Source organism: Falco punctatus, assembly GCF_963210335.1.
Source record: "Falco punctatus genome assembly, chromosome: 2".
NCBI classification, from domain to species: Eukaryota; Metazoa; Chordata; class Aves; order Falconiformes; family Falconidae; genus Falco; species Falco punctatus.
In genome coordinates, this window is record NC_137581.1 from 8386088 (window position 1) to 8403702 (window position 17615).

General features: G+C 40.8%; 1 protein-coding gene and 1 long non-coding RNA gene across 26 annotated transcripts in view; one reads left to right on the forward strand and one right to left on the reverse strand.

Annotated features, from left to right (window-relative positions):
- The window catches only part of DLG2 (discs large MAGUK scaffold protein 2), a 1068724-nt gene that overhangs the window by 876518 nt on the left and 174591 nt on the right, over positions 1 to 17615 (forward strand). The window lies entirely within an intron of this gene.
- LOC308059077 overlaps positions 1 to 17615 on the reverse strand; it is a 450864-nt gene that overhangs the window by 424463 nt on the left and 8786 nt on the right. The gene's annotated exons all lie outside the window — the stretch shown is intronic.

Here is a 17615-nt window from a genome sequence, read left to right on the forward strand (position 1 = left end):
ACTTTAAAAATAATTCTGTTCAGAGACATTTTGATAATTCACTTCAGTTGAAACATCGCTTGTGTAGAATCAGAATAATTTACATTGGAAGAGATCACTGGAAATCATCTAGTCACCTTTCTGCTCAAAGCCTTTATCTTCAAAATTAGATGAGGTTGCTCAGGGTCTTGTCCAGGTGGTTTCAGAGATCTCCAAGGGTGGCAATTGTACAACCTGGTCCATTTTTTGACTACACCAACTGTATTCTTTCTTTATATTTAATAAGAATATTCCTTGCTGCGCATTGTGTCCATTTGCTCTTGTCCTAATCATAAGTACCTCCAGGAAGAGTTTGACTCTGACTTCCCTGTACCTACTTAGTCGGTAGCTGAAGAAAGCGATTAGATCTCTTCTCCAGGTCAGACTAACCCAGCTCCCTCGACCTCTCCTTGTATATAAAGTTCTTCTGCCCTCAGCCAGGCAATCTCCAGTTTATTCATGTCCTTCTGCATTGGACTGTATTCCAGATGTAGCCTCGTGAAACTGCATAGCAAGGATTATTGCCTTGCCTTAATTCACTTACTATGCTCTTAAAACTACAGCCCAGCATGTCGTTAGCCTTCATCACTGGAAGGGCTCAAATTTGACCCCTGACAGCCCAATTTAGTTGTCTTTTGGTCTTTCCATTACCAGAAGCTAAAACCAACGGTAGTTAGTTTTAATAGATTGGTGAAATATGGGTGATGGCAATAAGATTGTTGGGTTTTTCTAGCAGATAATGCAGATTGCAGTTCTTCAGATGTTTCAAGCATGCTTTTGCACTAAGGTTACTGATCAGCTTGTAATACAGAGTGGAAATTTCCCATTTCAAACATTTAGATGCTTGGCAAGGTATCCAGAACTTTTCTCTTGATATATAGCATTACTGAGTTGAAAGGAACATTTTGATGCTTCTTTGCTAGGAACGAGGCAAATACACTTCTAGATATTAATGTTCTACCTGGCATTTTTAAAGATATACCATTAAACCTAAATCAGTATTCTAATTTGATACCACAAATTCTGTCTTCTTAATTATTTGTCTGTATTATAATGCATCAAGTCGTTATTCTACTCTGTTAACACATGAAATGCTCTGGTTGCTGTTGAATTCTAGCATCTGTTTTAACTTATGTAACTTTTCATAATAAAATCCATTTGGACCAAAATACACCATATTTGTGTTAAACACATAAGATCATCTTTTTCAGAAAGATCGGTAAACAGTTAAATCCAGCAATTTCTCACCACTTTTTCAAGTTTGAAAAACTACATCTTTCTTTCATACTTGTTCAGGCTCCAAACGTTATTTTTCATTAAATTTCCAAACAAATGATGTTACAGTCTTCAATGATGTCTAGGTGACTTATTCTGTCAACATCTAAACTTGAGTTTTGAAGAAGACTCGCTCAACATTTTGGAGCTATTCATGGTTAGTTGCATTAAAACAAAAGAGGCTTACACACTACATTTTTAGATGCTCCTGTAGGTTTAGAAACACCTGTAAGCTAGCAAAGCTAGCAAAAAAAATTGCTAACATCAGCATTGTGTGAAACAAGTTAGAACGTAATTACATACCAGCTGAGTTGCATTTATGTTTGCATTTAGATAGTGGAGGTCCTATCCTACCAAGAGTTGGGTGGACAAATCTCCTATGTAGAAGTTTCTACTCCTTAGTTCCCAGTAATAAAACATGGAAGGATAGAAGCAACAATAACCAGTCAGGTAACACCTGAGCCAAAGGTACTTGGAAGCCTGAATCCATACATTCAATCTAGCCATAAGTGCTGCTTCCAGCTGTTCACCTGAGTTTCACATGTGTTCCTATGATTCTTTAGGTCATCTTGCAGAGCCTGCACTAAAGCACATGCTACCTCTGTTAGTGGTGCATGAACAGGTTGCATGAGGCTGTGCAGGTGACACATCTCTGAATGCCCTGTAGACAGATCCCAGAGGACTGTTGGCATAGATGTCCAGTTCAGGGCATCCTTTTGTGAAGCTTATCTCCCTGGAAGAAGTGATAGTTGGACTGGACAGGTTTGGACTGAAGGCTTCATTTCATTTCATCTCGTTTCATTCATTATGTTCTTCCCTCTTCCCTTTTCCTATAACAAGTAGGAAATCGGAGAAGATAAATTGTGACAGGTCAATCCAGGTTTAGAGTGCTCTGACTGTGAATTACTACAAATGAAAAAATAGTATGCAGCCAGAGCAAAATACTCCTTCACCTTCTCTGTTGGTCTTCCCATGTCAGAGTTGTGGGCAGAAGGAAGGGTGATATTCTTCATGCTACAGAAACAAATGACAAAAGTGCAAAAAAAATCTAGCAGCCTTGTTTTAAAAAATATATTAGATTAATTAATTACCATGTCTAAGTGATGTCTTACTGCCATGCTGATTGGGGCATCTGGGGCTGCTGTATCATAGATAATGAAATTAGCTATGTGTATAAACGACTACTCTTATCTCACCCTGGTTGAACTTGAGACAGACTTTTCTGAGTATGAAGCAGTGCAGGATGACTTCCACTGTAAGGGGCAGAGCTGCTCTATCAGGGTGCTGAGAACATTCTCTTTCTGAGCACAAGGATGTCAAAATTGCTCAGCCTTTTGCAGCATTGTGCCTTAAGACTCTGTACCTCTAACAGATTGACAAGCAAAATAGTAGAAAAAGTGAGTGGGGAGTTGCCATGGTGATCACAACATTTGATAACTGCAAATAATACTGTTCCATAAAGCAACCGTGAACCAGAATGCAAAGATGGCATTTATTGTGACCAAAAGTCCAAACTCCTAGAAGCCTTACCTCACTGACTGTCAATATATTGTCAACATATTGATAGTTGAGTTGATTTGATGTCTATCTTTGATAGGACTTTACAATCCAACCAGGTTTTCTGTTTTGTTGTCCCTAATGAATTGGCGGGGGCTGTAAAGAGAGAAATCTGAAATCCAAAAACTGCGTGGGGATGGTAAGAAAACATCTGTCAGTATGTGGCTTCCTCTCTGCTGGGTGGCTATAGGTGTTGGATTCCTCTTCTACAGCTTTGGAAAGACAAAGTATGCAGAAACGGGTTCTGTGGCTAAGCCAGCATACCACAGAAAGTCATGGAGAACCAAGAGGAAGAGTCAACCATTTGTCTCCTCCTTTCACTCCCTGTCCTTTAGATTTGTTGGCCAGATTTAAAAGCAGAAAACTAGGAAAAGACAGAGTCCACACTCTTCAGCAGAATGAATTTAAGCTTTTTTTGTCTGTTACTATAGAAAGGCTGTTCAGTCACCTTTAAAATAATTTTCTCCTAAATACGTAGCTAGTGCAACCCCAAAATCTGTAGCTAAAGTTTCGCTAGACATCAGACTTTGACTGATTCTGAAAACAACATTTAATATGTTTGATCTCAAATTAGCTGCCATTTTGTCTATAATGACTAATTTAACATTTCCTGTTGATTCTGCTCACAAATCTTTTAAAAGACTCTAGTAATAAGCAAAGAGACTCACAGCTACGGTCTGAGAGAACAGAGTGACTAATCAGAGCATCAGTTAAAGACATGATGTTGCATAGGCAGCTTGGGAAAAAATAGAAGATTCTGCAAACTCATGGAAACCTTCTATTTTGGATAACCTCGATAATATACTATTATAGCATTAAACTGATGTTTGTATGATTATCAACAGAGATTCTCATAGCCTAACTTCACTTAGGGCTTGGTCCTATTTTTTTTTTTGGCAGAGCCACCAGTGACTGTCTTCTAAGACACAGGGAGAAGTTGTTGTCAAGTGCACTTGTGGGAGAACGTGTTGTATTTTCCATCACCTAACATGGCCATCGAGGCCAGCTAAATAGGGCTGACACAGAATTAGATTGACAGTCTGGACTATTGCCAGTCTTCTTTATTTTTTTTTTGCCCCCATTCATTCCAAGCACAGAGATTGTAATTGCAGGCTGACTCTTTGAAAGGCAGTGAGTCATCACTATCTATTCCATTTCTAATTCTTATTTCTGTATCACTACCAAGTCCTTTTGAAGTATCCTTGTTCCTGGTTTTGTGTCTTAGTCTCAGCAAGTTTGGGTTTTGTTTGTTTACTGCCATTAGCCAATGACTGAGTTACAGATAAAGTCTAGGGAAAAAAAGGATAGATTATTTTTTTTTTTGATAAATCAGAAAGTACACGTTGTTTATGTTAGTGTATGATTCAGTCAAGAAGGTGGAAGTTTCTGATTCGAGATCTGAATCAGACCATAGGTTTCCATGCACCTGCAATACAATCATAGAATCATTCAGGTTGGAAAAGATCTGTAAGATCATCAAGGCCAACCATAAACCTAACACTGCCAAGTCCACCACTAAATCGCGTCCCACATCTACACATCTTTTGAATACCTCCAGGGATGTATAAAACAATTTCCTAGGCAGGAAAGAGGTTTGCAAATCATCCAGAGCAGGACAAAATGTGGTCATTTTCCTCTAGCAACATCTGCTTTAAGAGAGTCCAGCTGGTTTATCCCCTTTCCCACCCCCATCCCCTCATTAAGCTGGGCATGTACTTTAATCTATATTGTATGTAGTGGCAGACAAGTACAGAACAGAAATGGAATTGGTCTTTGGTCCAAAAGGTATACAGAACAGACAAATGTAAAATAGGGCCATGAATTAGCCAAATTCAAGAATATTTCTGTATCAGCTTAAACTAGTTCACAGGTGACAGGAAAGTCTAGCTGTGAAGTTTTAGCAAACTAAAATTGTTTGCCAACTCAGTTACATAAAAAAAGAGACATTACCTCTAACCTTAAGAAAATAAGGAAATAGTAAAAACTTTAATGAGGGCATAACTGGTTTGATTACTTCTTTCTCTGAATACTTCCCCTTTAAAATTTAGTTAGCCCTTGTTATAAGTGAGGTAAAGGATAAGCAGAATAATTGTGCACACTATGAGGAAAAGGGTAATTTTAGAGGGTAATTCAGATTTTTACCTTTAAATCTTAAAAGATTTAAAGGTAAAAATTAAAATTTTTAATTTATTATTAAAATTATTTTAATAGAGATTAAAACCTGTTGGATGTTCTGTGAAGTCAGGGGGTCTGTCTCAGCTGGGCTTTATGGGAGAGGTAATTGTGGCAAAGCTCTGTGCGCTCCTTTGTAGGACAGGGAAATGAAGCAATACTAAGCCCTAAAGAAAGAATATGAACAGGTACAAAATGCAGAAAGGAGAGAATAATCTAAATATCAGGTTATGACACGTCAAAGCCGATAGAGAGGAGCAAAAGGGAGAGGCAAAAAAAGCATATGGGGGATGCAGCTCTTCTCCAAAAAAATGTCAGAGACACAGATCTCAAACCTTTCTGTGTATCTCCACCAGCCACACAAATGCCACATGGGTCCTGGCCATTCCCACCCCTGCAAGTAACCTGAACTCTTTGCTAAAAAACTCCTTCCCAAGATCTGATAAGGAAGCAAACAGAAGGAACAGGCAGCGGCCAGCCGAGGGCTGGTCCTGAGTGGCAGAGGGATGTTATAATCCGCTGTTATAATCGCTGTAATCAATTCCCGACTTCCTGTTTGTGTTCATAAGTAATGGTAATTTTCTTCTTTCTCTTCTCTCCACTAAGCTTACCTACAGCCTGCTACTTTCCAACAAAACCCTTAAATGAATCAGGGTATAGGGTGTTCAATCTTCATGGGGAAATAGGAAGATGAAAAAGAAACTGCAGATGGTGGGAGTCCTCCCGCCCCCCACCCCACTTTGTGCCAATATGGGGCATTGCAAGGCATCCTTTATTGTTCACCTACATTCATGGTTTGTCGTTTCATGAAATCAATCCTTTCATGATTGATAATTGCTGTTTCTCAATAATTTCCCTTTCTGGAGGAAAAAACAGCACTCAGAAACACAATTATTATTTTCAAATTTGCAAAAATATTATTCACTGCAGAAACAGGATTGCCTTTTCCATAGAAACTCTCCTGATTATACCAGCCAGGTTCATTAATAGATCCTTTTGGGACATGTTTTCTTCTGCATGCTGTTGAGATCAAAAAACAGGAAGTAAAGCTAAGGAGAAGCACTAATAATTATAACTGAAGATCAAAATATTGAAAAGTCATAATAAATAAGATAATTCCCAAGTAAAACAGACAGGAATTTCTAAGGACTTTTTAAAATGAGATTATCCTAACTAACTGAAACTGAGTCTTTTGGGGAAAATGTACTGTTTTCAATGTGATTGCATCCAGAAGTTTCCCTGGTACATGAAAGATTACCAAGAGTAACAGGAAAAAAGGAACTCGGAGGATAATACAATCTGACCAAATTTTAGCTCAGAGAATTATAGGCAGCTTAGGTATCTCATTTCCTTTTGTGGACAGCAGAGAGATAAGCACCCACATAGTGCATTTCTACTGATTCTGAAACATTTCCAAGGCTGAGTCAATGAATTGCCCCGGAGATGCCAGAACAACTGGTTTTGGGCTGAGTGAGGCCATTGGGGAACCAGCCCAAGGAACAGATCCAAGAGAAAACTACATTTATTTAGGAAAGGAAAAGAGAAAAAAAAAAAAAAAAAAAGAAAGAAAGAAAGAAAGAATTACCTTGGGGTATGGGAACATGCCAGGACAGAGGCCAAGGTCACACTGCCTGTAGTGACCACCCCAAAGCAACTGGATAGCAGCAAACTCTTATGCAAAAGCTGCACAGAAGCATCAGCAGAGCACTGCGGGCAGACAAAGAATCCTTCCTCTTAGAGGCACTAATAGATGCCCAGGTGCAGAAGGACTACTAACGTTACTTCAGAGCTGGTTCACATCTGGCTGGGTCAGGGCACTTCAGAGCCAGTAGGAGTCTGTCTGCAAAAGGGAAAATAGCTGGGCGGTCAGAGAGGCTACTGAGATGTACCTGAAATTAATTGTGTCTCCTAGCTTCCAAAGCTTTTAATTTGTGTACATACACTCTAGGAAGATCTTTGGATTCACTAAGTTTTATCTGGTAGTTTTGCACCTACTTTTCCCCCTGCTTTTTCCTTGGCTTTAATAAAAATAGGTCTATATACTGTCTTCACCTCTTCCCTTCCCTATGACTTTGCAAGCAGTATGCTCCAAGTAGAAAGCTCTGTGTTTACAATACTCAGTACCACTGTAAAGCCAATGCTATGATTTTTCTGAGGAAATTCAGCTTTGCTTGTGGCTTTTAGCAGTTTCCAAGTTAGCAACTAATGAAATCAGACTATGGTGGTAATTAGATACTAATTAATTAGATACTAATAGCATAATTGGTTTTGTATGCTCAAGCCATGCCATCAGCATTCATGATGCTTTAAAGACCTACGAAACACAGGTGCCAGCTGAACTCACAATTAACATACTTGGGGAAGAAGGGCAGTGACTAGAAGGGTTGGGATAAGGAAACACAGCAGCAGGTAGATTGCTGGCTAGACAAGCCCCGTTGTAAGGAGCAGAAATCCTACCTAGACATATGAAGAAGACAGGAAAGGTGAGCACAGTTTGTTATCTGTCTAGTGTGAGTTGTGATGCAGCTTCTGCATGTGAAAGGTCGTTTAAAGATGGGGCTTTTATAGGAGTTTCCCAATGGAATGAGCTCGTTCTGACTGAAGCCAGAGGAGCCCAAGAGATGATATTCCTGTGATTTCCCCTTGACCAGGAATGTTTCAATGTTATGGGTTGCTGTGCTAAACCTCTATCAGAGAAACTTTTGGCTATTTCAGTGGTGGTGCTGGTACAGCAAGGGTGTTGCACGGGTCTGCTGTCCTGGAGAGATGCCAGTGCCTGCTTATGGGGAATAAGGAGGGGAATCTGTCCTGTGGCTATTTTTTTATATTAGTACAGCTGTTTAGTTGCAGTAGGAAATCAGTTCCAGTTATATCATGCTGTAGTCTCAATTAAATACTGTAGTCTCACTTAGTACTTGAGTTTTATTGCAGAATCCTCCTGCTGTTGATTTTGGCTCAGAGGGGCTTTCTTCTTCCTAAGATCCCTGCGGTCTCATCTGTAATTTGTATTATCCAGTGGGGAATGGATTTTGATGAGAAACCTGTGGAGTACAGCGATATGCCCTGTATTAACTTCAGCATTAAAAATTCTGCTGAGGGCAATGCCTTATAAGTGGCAAAGCATTATTCCTTCCCATGGGATTTATGATAATAACATTAATTGTGGTGAATTATTCAGGTATCTGTGTGGCACTCATTTTTCTGCAGCTGTTTTTTTCTGCCCTGTGGGGGCTGTTTCTCTTACATGCAGGTCAGTGAGCTTTTACTGCAATCACAACCAACATGCAAATGTAAATTCTTCATATAAAACTATGGGGGTGGGGGGGTGGAATATCCCTAGTGAGGATGGATAGGTAGTCAGTCATAGACAAAGTTATAGTTCAGAGGCACCCTTGGGCAGTTTATTCTGACCAGTTTCTTTCAGATCCATGTCTGGGAGAAACTTTTGTAATGGAGTCTCTTTCTGAAATGAACAGTCCTTTCTAGTGTCAGCTTTTTTTGGAAATGTCAACTGATAATGTTAATTCAGTAAGGCCGTGGGAATTATAGTTTACCAAGACTGAGTTATTTCATTATTATTTTAAATGTTATCCCAGGTTTTAGAAGGGAAATGCTAAAAATACTTTGAAATGTACAGTTAAAAAGAAAAATAAATCAAGTGGGAAAACATCTCCAATATGAGACACAGATGTACTGATGAAGTTTTGCTACGGAGATCCAGCTCCAGATCTTTAAAAGCACAGAAATTAATGAGAAAGAACACATGCTCCACAGGAATAAAGCTTCTCGTGTCACTGTAGGAAACCAAAAGGGTTCTTTGAAATGTGAGAAACTACCATTGTTCCTTGCTGTGACCTTCTTTCCTTAGTGATGTTCCTAGCTGTGGCTCCCTTATTTTGTTTCATATGCAGTTGGATGTCTTTTCAATGCAGTTGATTTCTGGAAACTGGAGAGCAGATGGTTAGTGTTTGTAAATTGCCAAAGCCTTGTGACTTCAAATGGTTAGTTGCCTTGAAAATCTGAGCAGCTAACATAGCTATTTAAGGGCTGTATAATCCTTTTCTTTCCTCCTCCCCTACTTCCCTGTATAAAACGAAAACTGAATCAACTCTATGCATTTAAACTGTAGAGAATCTTTTTATTTGCATCTCATATAGATAATATACAGTTTAGGAAATTATTCAGATTCTTCACTTTATCCATATATTTAAATACATATGCATTTTCATACATTTTCACATCTATCAACATATTTGATATTATTTGAATCTATACATTCAAGTTCTGTCATTCAGACAACATATATTCTAGAGTGAATAAAAAATTACAGTAGAAAAAGGCTCAAGGCTTCATGTAGCCCTTATTTAGCAAATTGTGATCTAAAAATAAAAGTTTTGCCTGAGAATTAAATAAAGAGTTCCAGATTTAGTCTGTAGATTACAGTTTAAGAACAGGACTAGTTTTTAAAATGAATTAATAAATTCTGATTTAATCTTGACAATTTTATTGGTATAACTATTGTCACTAAAGGAAAAAATACAGTAATATGTATATTATTGCAGTGTATTGTATAGGCATTGTTCTAGCATTTCCTTTATGATATAAATCGAAACCATGTAACCCACCCTTACAGTATTACAAATAAATCAACCAATATTCTATCTCTGGATGTAGTCTTTGCTGCAAGCAAAGAATAAGAGATTATTTCTTCACATTTATTAATCTTGTATCATGTAGGGCAGAGCCCTGTATGTTGTAATTTGGAAGCCCTCTTAGAGATTTTGCATGATGCACCCTTTGGTTTCCTCTACTGGCTTTTCAGGCATTGTGAACCCCTCCTTGGGCTCCAGGTACACCTGCTTTTAGGGCATGTCCTGAGCCAACCTGCCACCGAGCAGGGCAGGACAGCTGAGGCTCGTCTGTTCTCTGGCCTGAATCCCATCTCCCCATGCTGCCCCCAGGCAAGACCTGCCTTGTCTCTTCCCTCCTGCTCCAGGGGAGACCGCCTAGCCTAGAGGAGTAAAATGGGGACTCCATCTCACCACCATCCCCGAGCACCACGTGGACATCTTGGTCCTCCGCAGGTCTTGCCGTTCTGAGCATGTCTTCTCACCTACTACCCTCTTCCCCCCATCTGGTCTTTGTGCTTTATCTTTGCCCCAGGATCGTTTGCCTTCCTCTTTAATCCTCACCTCATCCTTCGTTATCCCTTGAAAGGCCCCATGTACCTGCACTTCTCTGTGCATTAATTAACTCTTTGCACAAGACATACCAAGATAATTGATGTTTGTTTCTGTGTGGTATGCTCTCTCCGCAGCCCGTGCCTCTTTCATCTATTTATCTCTAAGGAGGAGGCAGTTATTCTCTAGGTATATAATTCATAGCACAGCAGGTCTCTTCTTTTAGTCAGCCCGGAGTTATTAGCTGTTAGTAATGTGGTTATTGATGATAACAGTGGTTTAAAGATGTTTGGGTTTTTTTTCCTTACTACTGCAAGGCAAGTAGAGGGCGACACTTTTCCTCTTTGCATCTCTAAGGGGAGATACAGGAGAGTATCACCCAGGTTTCACATTCCCCGTGACCTCTTTTATTAACCATCTGTACTACCCACTGTGTGGACTAAGTGACTGAATTCTAAAAATTACCTTATTTTTAAATTGTTTCTGAATTTATTTTTAAATTGTTGTTGAAAGAAAATCAAAGCTAATAGTAATTTTTTTCCCTCTTTTTTTTTTTCTTGTGTTATGAAGTTTACATATCATCTTGGTTTGAAGCCAATTTCATAACACTGTTGCTCTACGTTTTTGTCGGTACTTGGGTAGCTGTATATGCTGAAAGCTGACTACACTTCTGTTTTGTTCCGTTACAATTAGCTCTTTTCCTCCCAATTAGTCACGGGATTATGTTTACCTTTTCTGATATGCTTTTTTGAGTTTAATCACCTTACTAACATCTGGCTAATATCTTACAAATTCAACAGCTTCTTACATGCAGTAGTATTCAGTACTTTCCCTCTCTCATTAAATGCTTCTCTTCCCCCCCCCCCCTGCACTTCACTTCTCCTACTCATTTCAGCAAAGTGGTTCCTATGGCAACACACTTTCCATATACACTTTAGGTTGTGCTTCAGCATAAAAGACATTGTAGCAGGCTCTCTGCTATTTAATGAAGGCTTGGGCACCCCCAAACCCTCCCCCCCCCCCCCCCCCCCCCCCCATCTGATACTGCCTGACTCACTCTGGGGTTTGGATCAAACCTATTTGTTTCAGAGGAATGCAGATTTTTTAACACGTACAGGTTTGGTCTGCATTTGAAATACTTCATAGGCAAGATGTTTCTGCTGCCTTCTTCAGCATTCTAGGTGGGCTAGTGGGATTTATAATTAATGTTCAAAACTAATGTTTGTATTATGCAAGGATGCTGCAGAAAAGAGTATCTTCCAGAGGCCACCAGGCACTTCCCAGCTGGCACTGGTCAGCGGCACACAAGGGGCGGCAGGTTCAGGCTCTCTGGGCTTCAGTCAGGTGTGATGGTCATAGCTCAGGTACAGGCTGTGCTCACGAAATAACAATCGTTGCCTTCAGTCAGCCCTCAAAATCCATCAACAAGTCTACCACAAACAAAATCGACAAGATGTTCCTGTTCACAGCTTTTGGATTGTAATGACACAGTCTGTTATAAACCCATCAGATGTTTCAGTGCTGGGCTGCTTTGCGAGCATTTGAACACGTTTCTCTCCAATGTGATGTCTTCCTTAGGATGAAGCAATCTTTAAATATTTGCACAGTAATACTTGACAATGTCCACTTGGCTGAATGTGAGAACATGGGATAAAATATATCCCATTATTCGTATAGGTACGTCTGTGTGAGCACGCACATAAATCTATATAAAATCAGTTTTTCAAAAACAATTCACTCTTTCCAAAGACCAGGGGCTATTAGGTGTTGTTATTTATTTGTATTATCCCAGTGACCCTTAATTACACAGTTTTTTTTTTCTGCCGCATGGTTTTTAGAAATACAGAACTTACATGTTACCCCTGCCCAAACCAGTTATATTCTATGTACAAAATGTGATTAGAGATGTTTGCAGCAAGGCAGAAGATAAAGTGCAAGGAAAACAGTGAGACAATAATGATCAGTAAGATGGACTGCAGCCTAATAATACTGCCAAATTAAATACTGTTACAGTTTTGTATGTCTCACGGAAAAGCTGATCAAAGCAAAGATCTGGGAAAATTAATTTTGGATAGATTTCAGTGAAACAAGATTTCATTTGCCAGTGACAGGGAAAAAGAAATTGCAGTAATTGAAATGTGAGATGAAAGCCTGAGCAGAAGATCTAGTTGCGTGGAATAGAATTTACTTTGCTAGCATTAATAATACTACCTAGGTCAGGAAAAATAATTTTAAGTATATCATGGAATCATAGACTGGTTTGGGTTGGAAGGGGCCTTAAAGATCACCCAGTCCCACCCCCCTGCCATGGGCAGGGACCTTCCACCAGCCCAGGCTGCTCCCAGCCCCGTCCAGCCTGGCCTTGAGCCCTGCCAGGGATGGGGCACCCACAGCTGCTCTGGGCAGCCTGGGCCAGTGACTTGTCACACTCACAGGGAAGAATTTCCTCCTAATAGCTAATCTAAATCTCCCCTCTTTCAGTCTAAAGCCATTCCCCCTTGTCCTGTCACTGCCTGCCCTTGTAGAAAGCCCCTCTCCAGCGTCCTTGTCGGCCCCTTTAGGCACTGGCAGCTGCTCTAAGGTCTCCCCGGAGCCTTCTCTGCTCCAGGTTGGACAACCCCAACTCTCCCAGCCTGTCTCCACAGCAGAGGGGCTCCAGCCTCTGATCATCTTCACAGCCTCCTCTGGACTCACTCCAACAGGTCCATGTCCTTCTGCTGTTGGGGGCCCCAGAGCTGGATGCAGCACTGCAGGTGGGGTCTCACCAGAGCGGAGTGGAGGGGCAGAATCCCCTCCCTCGACCTCCCGGCCACGCTGCTGGTGATGCAGCTCAGGATATGGCTGGCTTTCTGGGCTGCAAGTGGACATTACTGGGCCATTTTGAGCTTCATCCAACTTTGGCTAAAATTTTCAAAAGCACTGATGAGACCATAGCATCCATAGGAGAGTGCTTTTTGCTTTTAAAACTGACTGAAGCTTTTAGCAGTGAGTATGTCTTTGGCTTTTAAGGAAAAATACTCAAGGCTTCTAAAGACCAGATTACAAATATTTCTTCTTAGGTACTTGCAAAGATGTCCAAGAATCCATGAAATAGGTGTGTTGAGCAACAGCTATTGATTTCAGGTTAGGCATTCACCTAAATGCTTTTACAAATCTGAGTGGGTACCTTGCATCTTTAGACACTGACCACTTTTTGGAATTTTGGAGTGAAATCCATTTAAGCTTTTTTTTTAAATTTTTACCTAACCTTTTATACCAGGCTTGTTCTTGTTCTGGCTGGCCCATAGAGCTGCTTAACTATTTTATAAAGCTGATTTTGCAATTTGTCTTCTGTTCTTATTTTATCAAGCACCTGCTGTCTTCTCCCTGTAGTTCCCACCAAATGCTCATTTCTCCATTTTGTGCTGGTTAATTGACTTGCTAGAGAATTAAAAAAAAACACAAACAAAACACAAAATGCTCATAATTTAAACTGTGTCTACATGGTGTGTTTAGGCAGATGAGAAGTTGCTGTGCCTGTGATGTGAATTGACTCATGATTTTCATGTTTGATCTAGTCTATCAAAAATGCTATTGTGGCAGCTGCAATCCTGAAAATATTTTTTTCCTCCGCTTTAGCAGAAGTGGTGCTATTCAGACTATGCAATAAAATCGCTATGTCCAGAAGTTGGATGTTTATAGGACAATAGTTGTAGGAAGAGTTGTCCTTTGGCATCCTATTTAGAAAATAAATTACTCATTCTTATGTTTGTTGGTTGAGGCTGAATATGATTACTCAGTTGTATAAAACTTACAGAAACTAATGAGATCTTGTCTGTGGTTAGCATCAGTCTCCTTTACTGGCAACGTGGATTATATAATATCATGCATCCAAAGGGCAGGAAAAGCAGAAAGCTTTTGAAAAAGGGCTATTGATTTTACATAGCTATAAACTGGTGATTTTTTTGTCACTGCAATTTCAAAACACCTTCCAGGCCTGCATTAATTAGGGTAACTAACATATGCCAGCAACAGTTCTTCTCATCTCACCTTTTGAAGAAAAACAGTGTGGGCAGAGGAGTGTTTCAATTGGATTTTTGAATTATCTGTACATGCATATTACTACATAGTCATATTATTTCAAACAAGATGAAAAACAATGTTTAAAAGCAAATCTGGTGAGGTCTGACTCCCTCCGTTGTGTTGGGAATTCATTCCTTAGCCACTGGCTGACCTGTCAAATTGCGATTCCACTCTTGGGTGCTCAGCATGAATCATGTCGGTGTAATTCAGCCCAATTAACTTTCATATTCTCAACTAATGCTTGTTGGTTGTATGTGCAGGTCCGCTAACTGCAAATGCTCATACTTAGACAATTCGGACCCAAAGTGGGTAATTTGAGTTCTTACATCACTGGGCATGCTTAAAAGTGCTGGTCATAATCTTTCCAGTCTACTATACTTCAGAGGCATAATGAGCTTTTTTGGAGAGACATTTGACTGGTGATTATTTAAAGGCTTAGGCAAGCAATGTTTGGCATCCTGTGATTCCCCAGAAATTAGTGGTGGTGGCTGTGATCAGTAAATGAGAAGTAGAGGTCAGTGTCATTTGTGAAACTCTTCAGAACTGATTGTACACACTTAGCAGCTTGTATCTTGATTTTCTAAATGTGGAGCTGTAAAGTGAGGAAAAAGTTTGTCCCTTCAGGATTAGGAGACTCAGAAAATGTGCGAATCTGAAGATATTTCCACATGTAACTAACTATAAGCTATTTTTTACATGAGGTACATACTTATCCTTTAAAACTTGCATATTTGCATATTTTGTTTAATAAGAATGCTTTAAAAAAAAAAATGCATCTGGGTTCTACCTTCTTTTTCTGAAAGTTCCTAGAACTGTTTTAGTGCAGAATTTTATTACAGCAATGAAAAGATGTTAATTTACAATCCCAAGTGCAAATACAGACTGGGCAGAGAATGGATTGAGAGCAGCTCTGAGGAGAAGGGTTTGGGAATGCTGATGGATCAGAAGCTCAACATGGCCCGGCAATGTGCACTTGCAGCCCAGAAAGCCAGCCATGCTCCGGGCTGCATCACCAGCAGCGTGGCCGGGAGGTCGAGGGAGGGGATTCTGCCCCTCCGCTCCGCTCTGGTGAGACCCCACCTGCAGTGCTGCATCCAGCTCTGGGGCCCCCAACAGGAGAAGGACATGGACCTGTTGGAGCGAGTCCAGAGGAGGCTGTGAAGATGCTGAGAGGCTGGAGCCCCTCTGCTGTGGAGACAGGCTGGGAGAGTTGGGGTTGTTCAGCCTGGAGCAGAGAAGGCTCCGGGGAGACCTTAGAGCAGCTGCCAGTGCCTAAAGGGGCCGACAAGGACGCTGGAGAGGGGCTTTCTACAAGGGCAGGCAGTGACAGGACAAGGGGGAACAGTTTTAAACTGAAAGAGGGGAGATTTAGATTAGCTATTAGGAGGAAATTCTTCACTGTGAGTGTGACGAGACGCTGGCCCAGGCTGCCCAGAGCAGCTGTGGGTGCCCCATCCCTGGCAGGGCTCAAGGCCAGGCTGGACGGGGCTGGGAGCAGCCTGGGCTGGTGGAAGGTCCCTGCCCATGGCAGGGGGTTGGGACTGGATGATCTTTAAGGTCCCTTCCGACCCAAACCAGTCTATGATTCTGTGGATTCCCTGCTTTTTCTTTTTTTTACAAAAAGAAATCTCTGAAGTTGTATAGCTCAAACTATACAAGAATAGGGTGGGGTTTTATACTCTTAAAATTATGGAGAAGGCATCTTCTGGGATTCTGGGCCGTTTCACTTGCCTGGAAATCTGTCATTTACATGGAAGATGGAGTGTGATTCACAATTAATATCGGGTGTTGGCATCAATTTGATATTAAAGTTCCTAAATTTGAGTTCCTCCACGTGGATATCCTTAGTGATCCAGCTCCCAGTGCGGCAGCTGTGACACCCTATGTGGCTGATGGACAGCAGTGCCTGAGGGCCCCGGCACAGGGCTGGCGGATGGGGGGCAGGAGTTCACAGCAGCTAAAGCCAAGTGAGATAGTTGGAGCATCACACGTGGTATCAGCCTCCCATGCTTAGGCAACCACATCTTATCCCTAGACTTCCTTTACAGTCAAGAATGAGCAGAACAGGTCTACAACTTGCAGTGATCCATGTGATCTGTTTTAAGCATCTACTAATTTGTATCCATTGACTATTATTACAGTGTAAATGACTAGGCCAGATATATGTGCCGTCATTGTAGACATTGTAGAAGTCATTGCATCATCAAATCTTAGCCTAAATATAAAATCATTTTTAGCAGTGCAACCCAATCTGCTCCCTTGCAGCACTCTGGTGTTTTGCCTCTGCACTGACTAGTTTGGCTTTCTAAATGACCAGAAAATGAAGTAAAGAAAAAATAAAAATTAAAAAATCTGATGCTAATCTTACAAATCCAGACCTGTCAGAAGGGAAGGGAAAAATGGAACAGTGGAAGGGGTGTCCTTAAAAACAGCAAATGTGACGTTGGGTCTTCAGAGCTGTGTGACATCTTCCCAGATAATTAGAATCTGAGAGCAGCTGTGGTCAAAGAACAGAAGAAAAAGATAAAATCTATTAGAAAAATGAAGATTTTCTGTTTGTTGCAGAAAGGAAAGCAGATCCCTGTGGAATGAAGGGGTGTCAGTGAGAGGTAGTGCCTCTTTTGAAAGGCTCAATGACAACCTCTTTACTTGATATCACAGTCAAATACTGTGGAAATAATTATGTCTCTAGCTGAAAAACATTACTTAAACAGAAGAAGTACATATGAATATTTTTTTGAACCACAAGAAAGAAAAATAGTGTGATGAAGTTGCTTCATTTAAGGCCATATATTACTAACACTAGGGAATGGAGTTTTCAAAAAACATTCAGTAATCTGATGTTAACAGGAGCAGTTAGACTAATAGGGAATGCTCTGGAAACTATCCAGGAATTACATGGAATCATAGAATAATTCAGGTTGGAAGGGGCCTCTGGAGATCATCTATTCCAACCCCCTGTTCAAAGAGGAGCCAACTCAAACAGGCTTCTTGGGGCCTTCCTCAATCAAGTTCCAAGAGCTCCACAGCCCCTCTGGATAACTTTGTTCCAGTGTTTTACCCCCTCCCCCCAGCCAGGTTGAGTCAGAATTTGCCCTTGCTGCAACTTATGTTTTTTGCCTCTCATCCTTTCACTGTGCACCTCTAAGAATGGTCTCCATCTTCTCTAGACCTTCCCATTAGGTAGCTGCAGATGGCAACAAGATCCTCTCTTTCCCTTTTCCTCTTGAGGCTGAGCAAATCCAAGTGTCTCAGCCTCTCCTTCTGCATGAATGCCTGCAACGAGGTTATTTGAAGTAAACTACGTGTGAGAAGGCAGACCTCCTGCTGCACTTGGTATCTAACTCACTT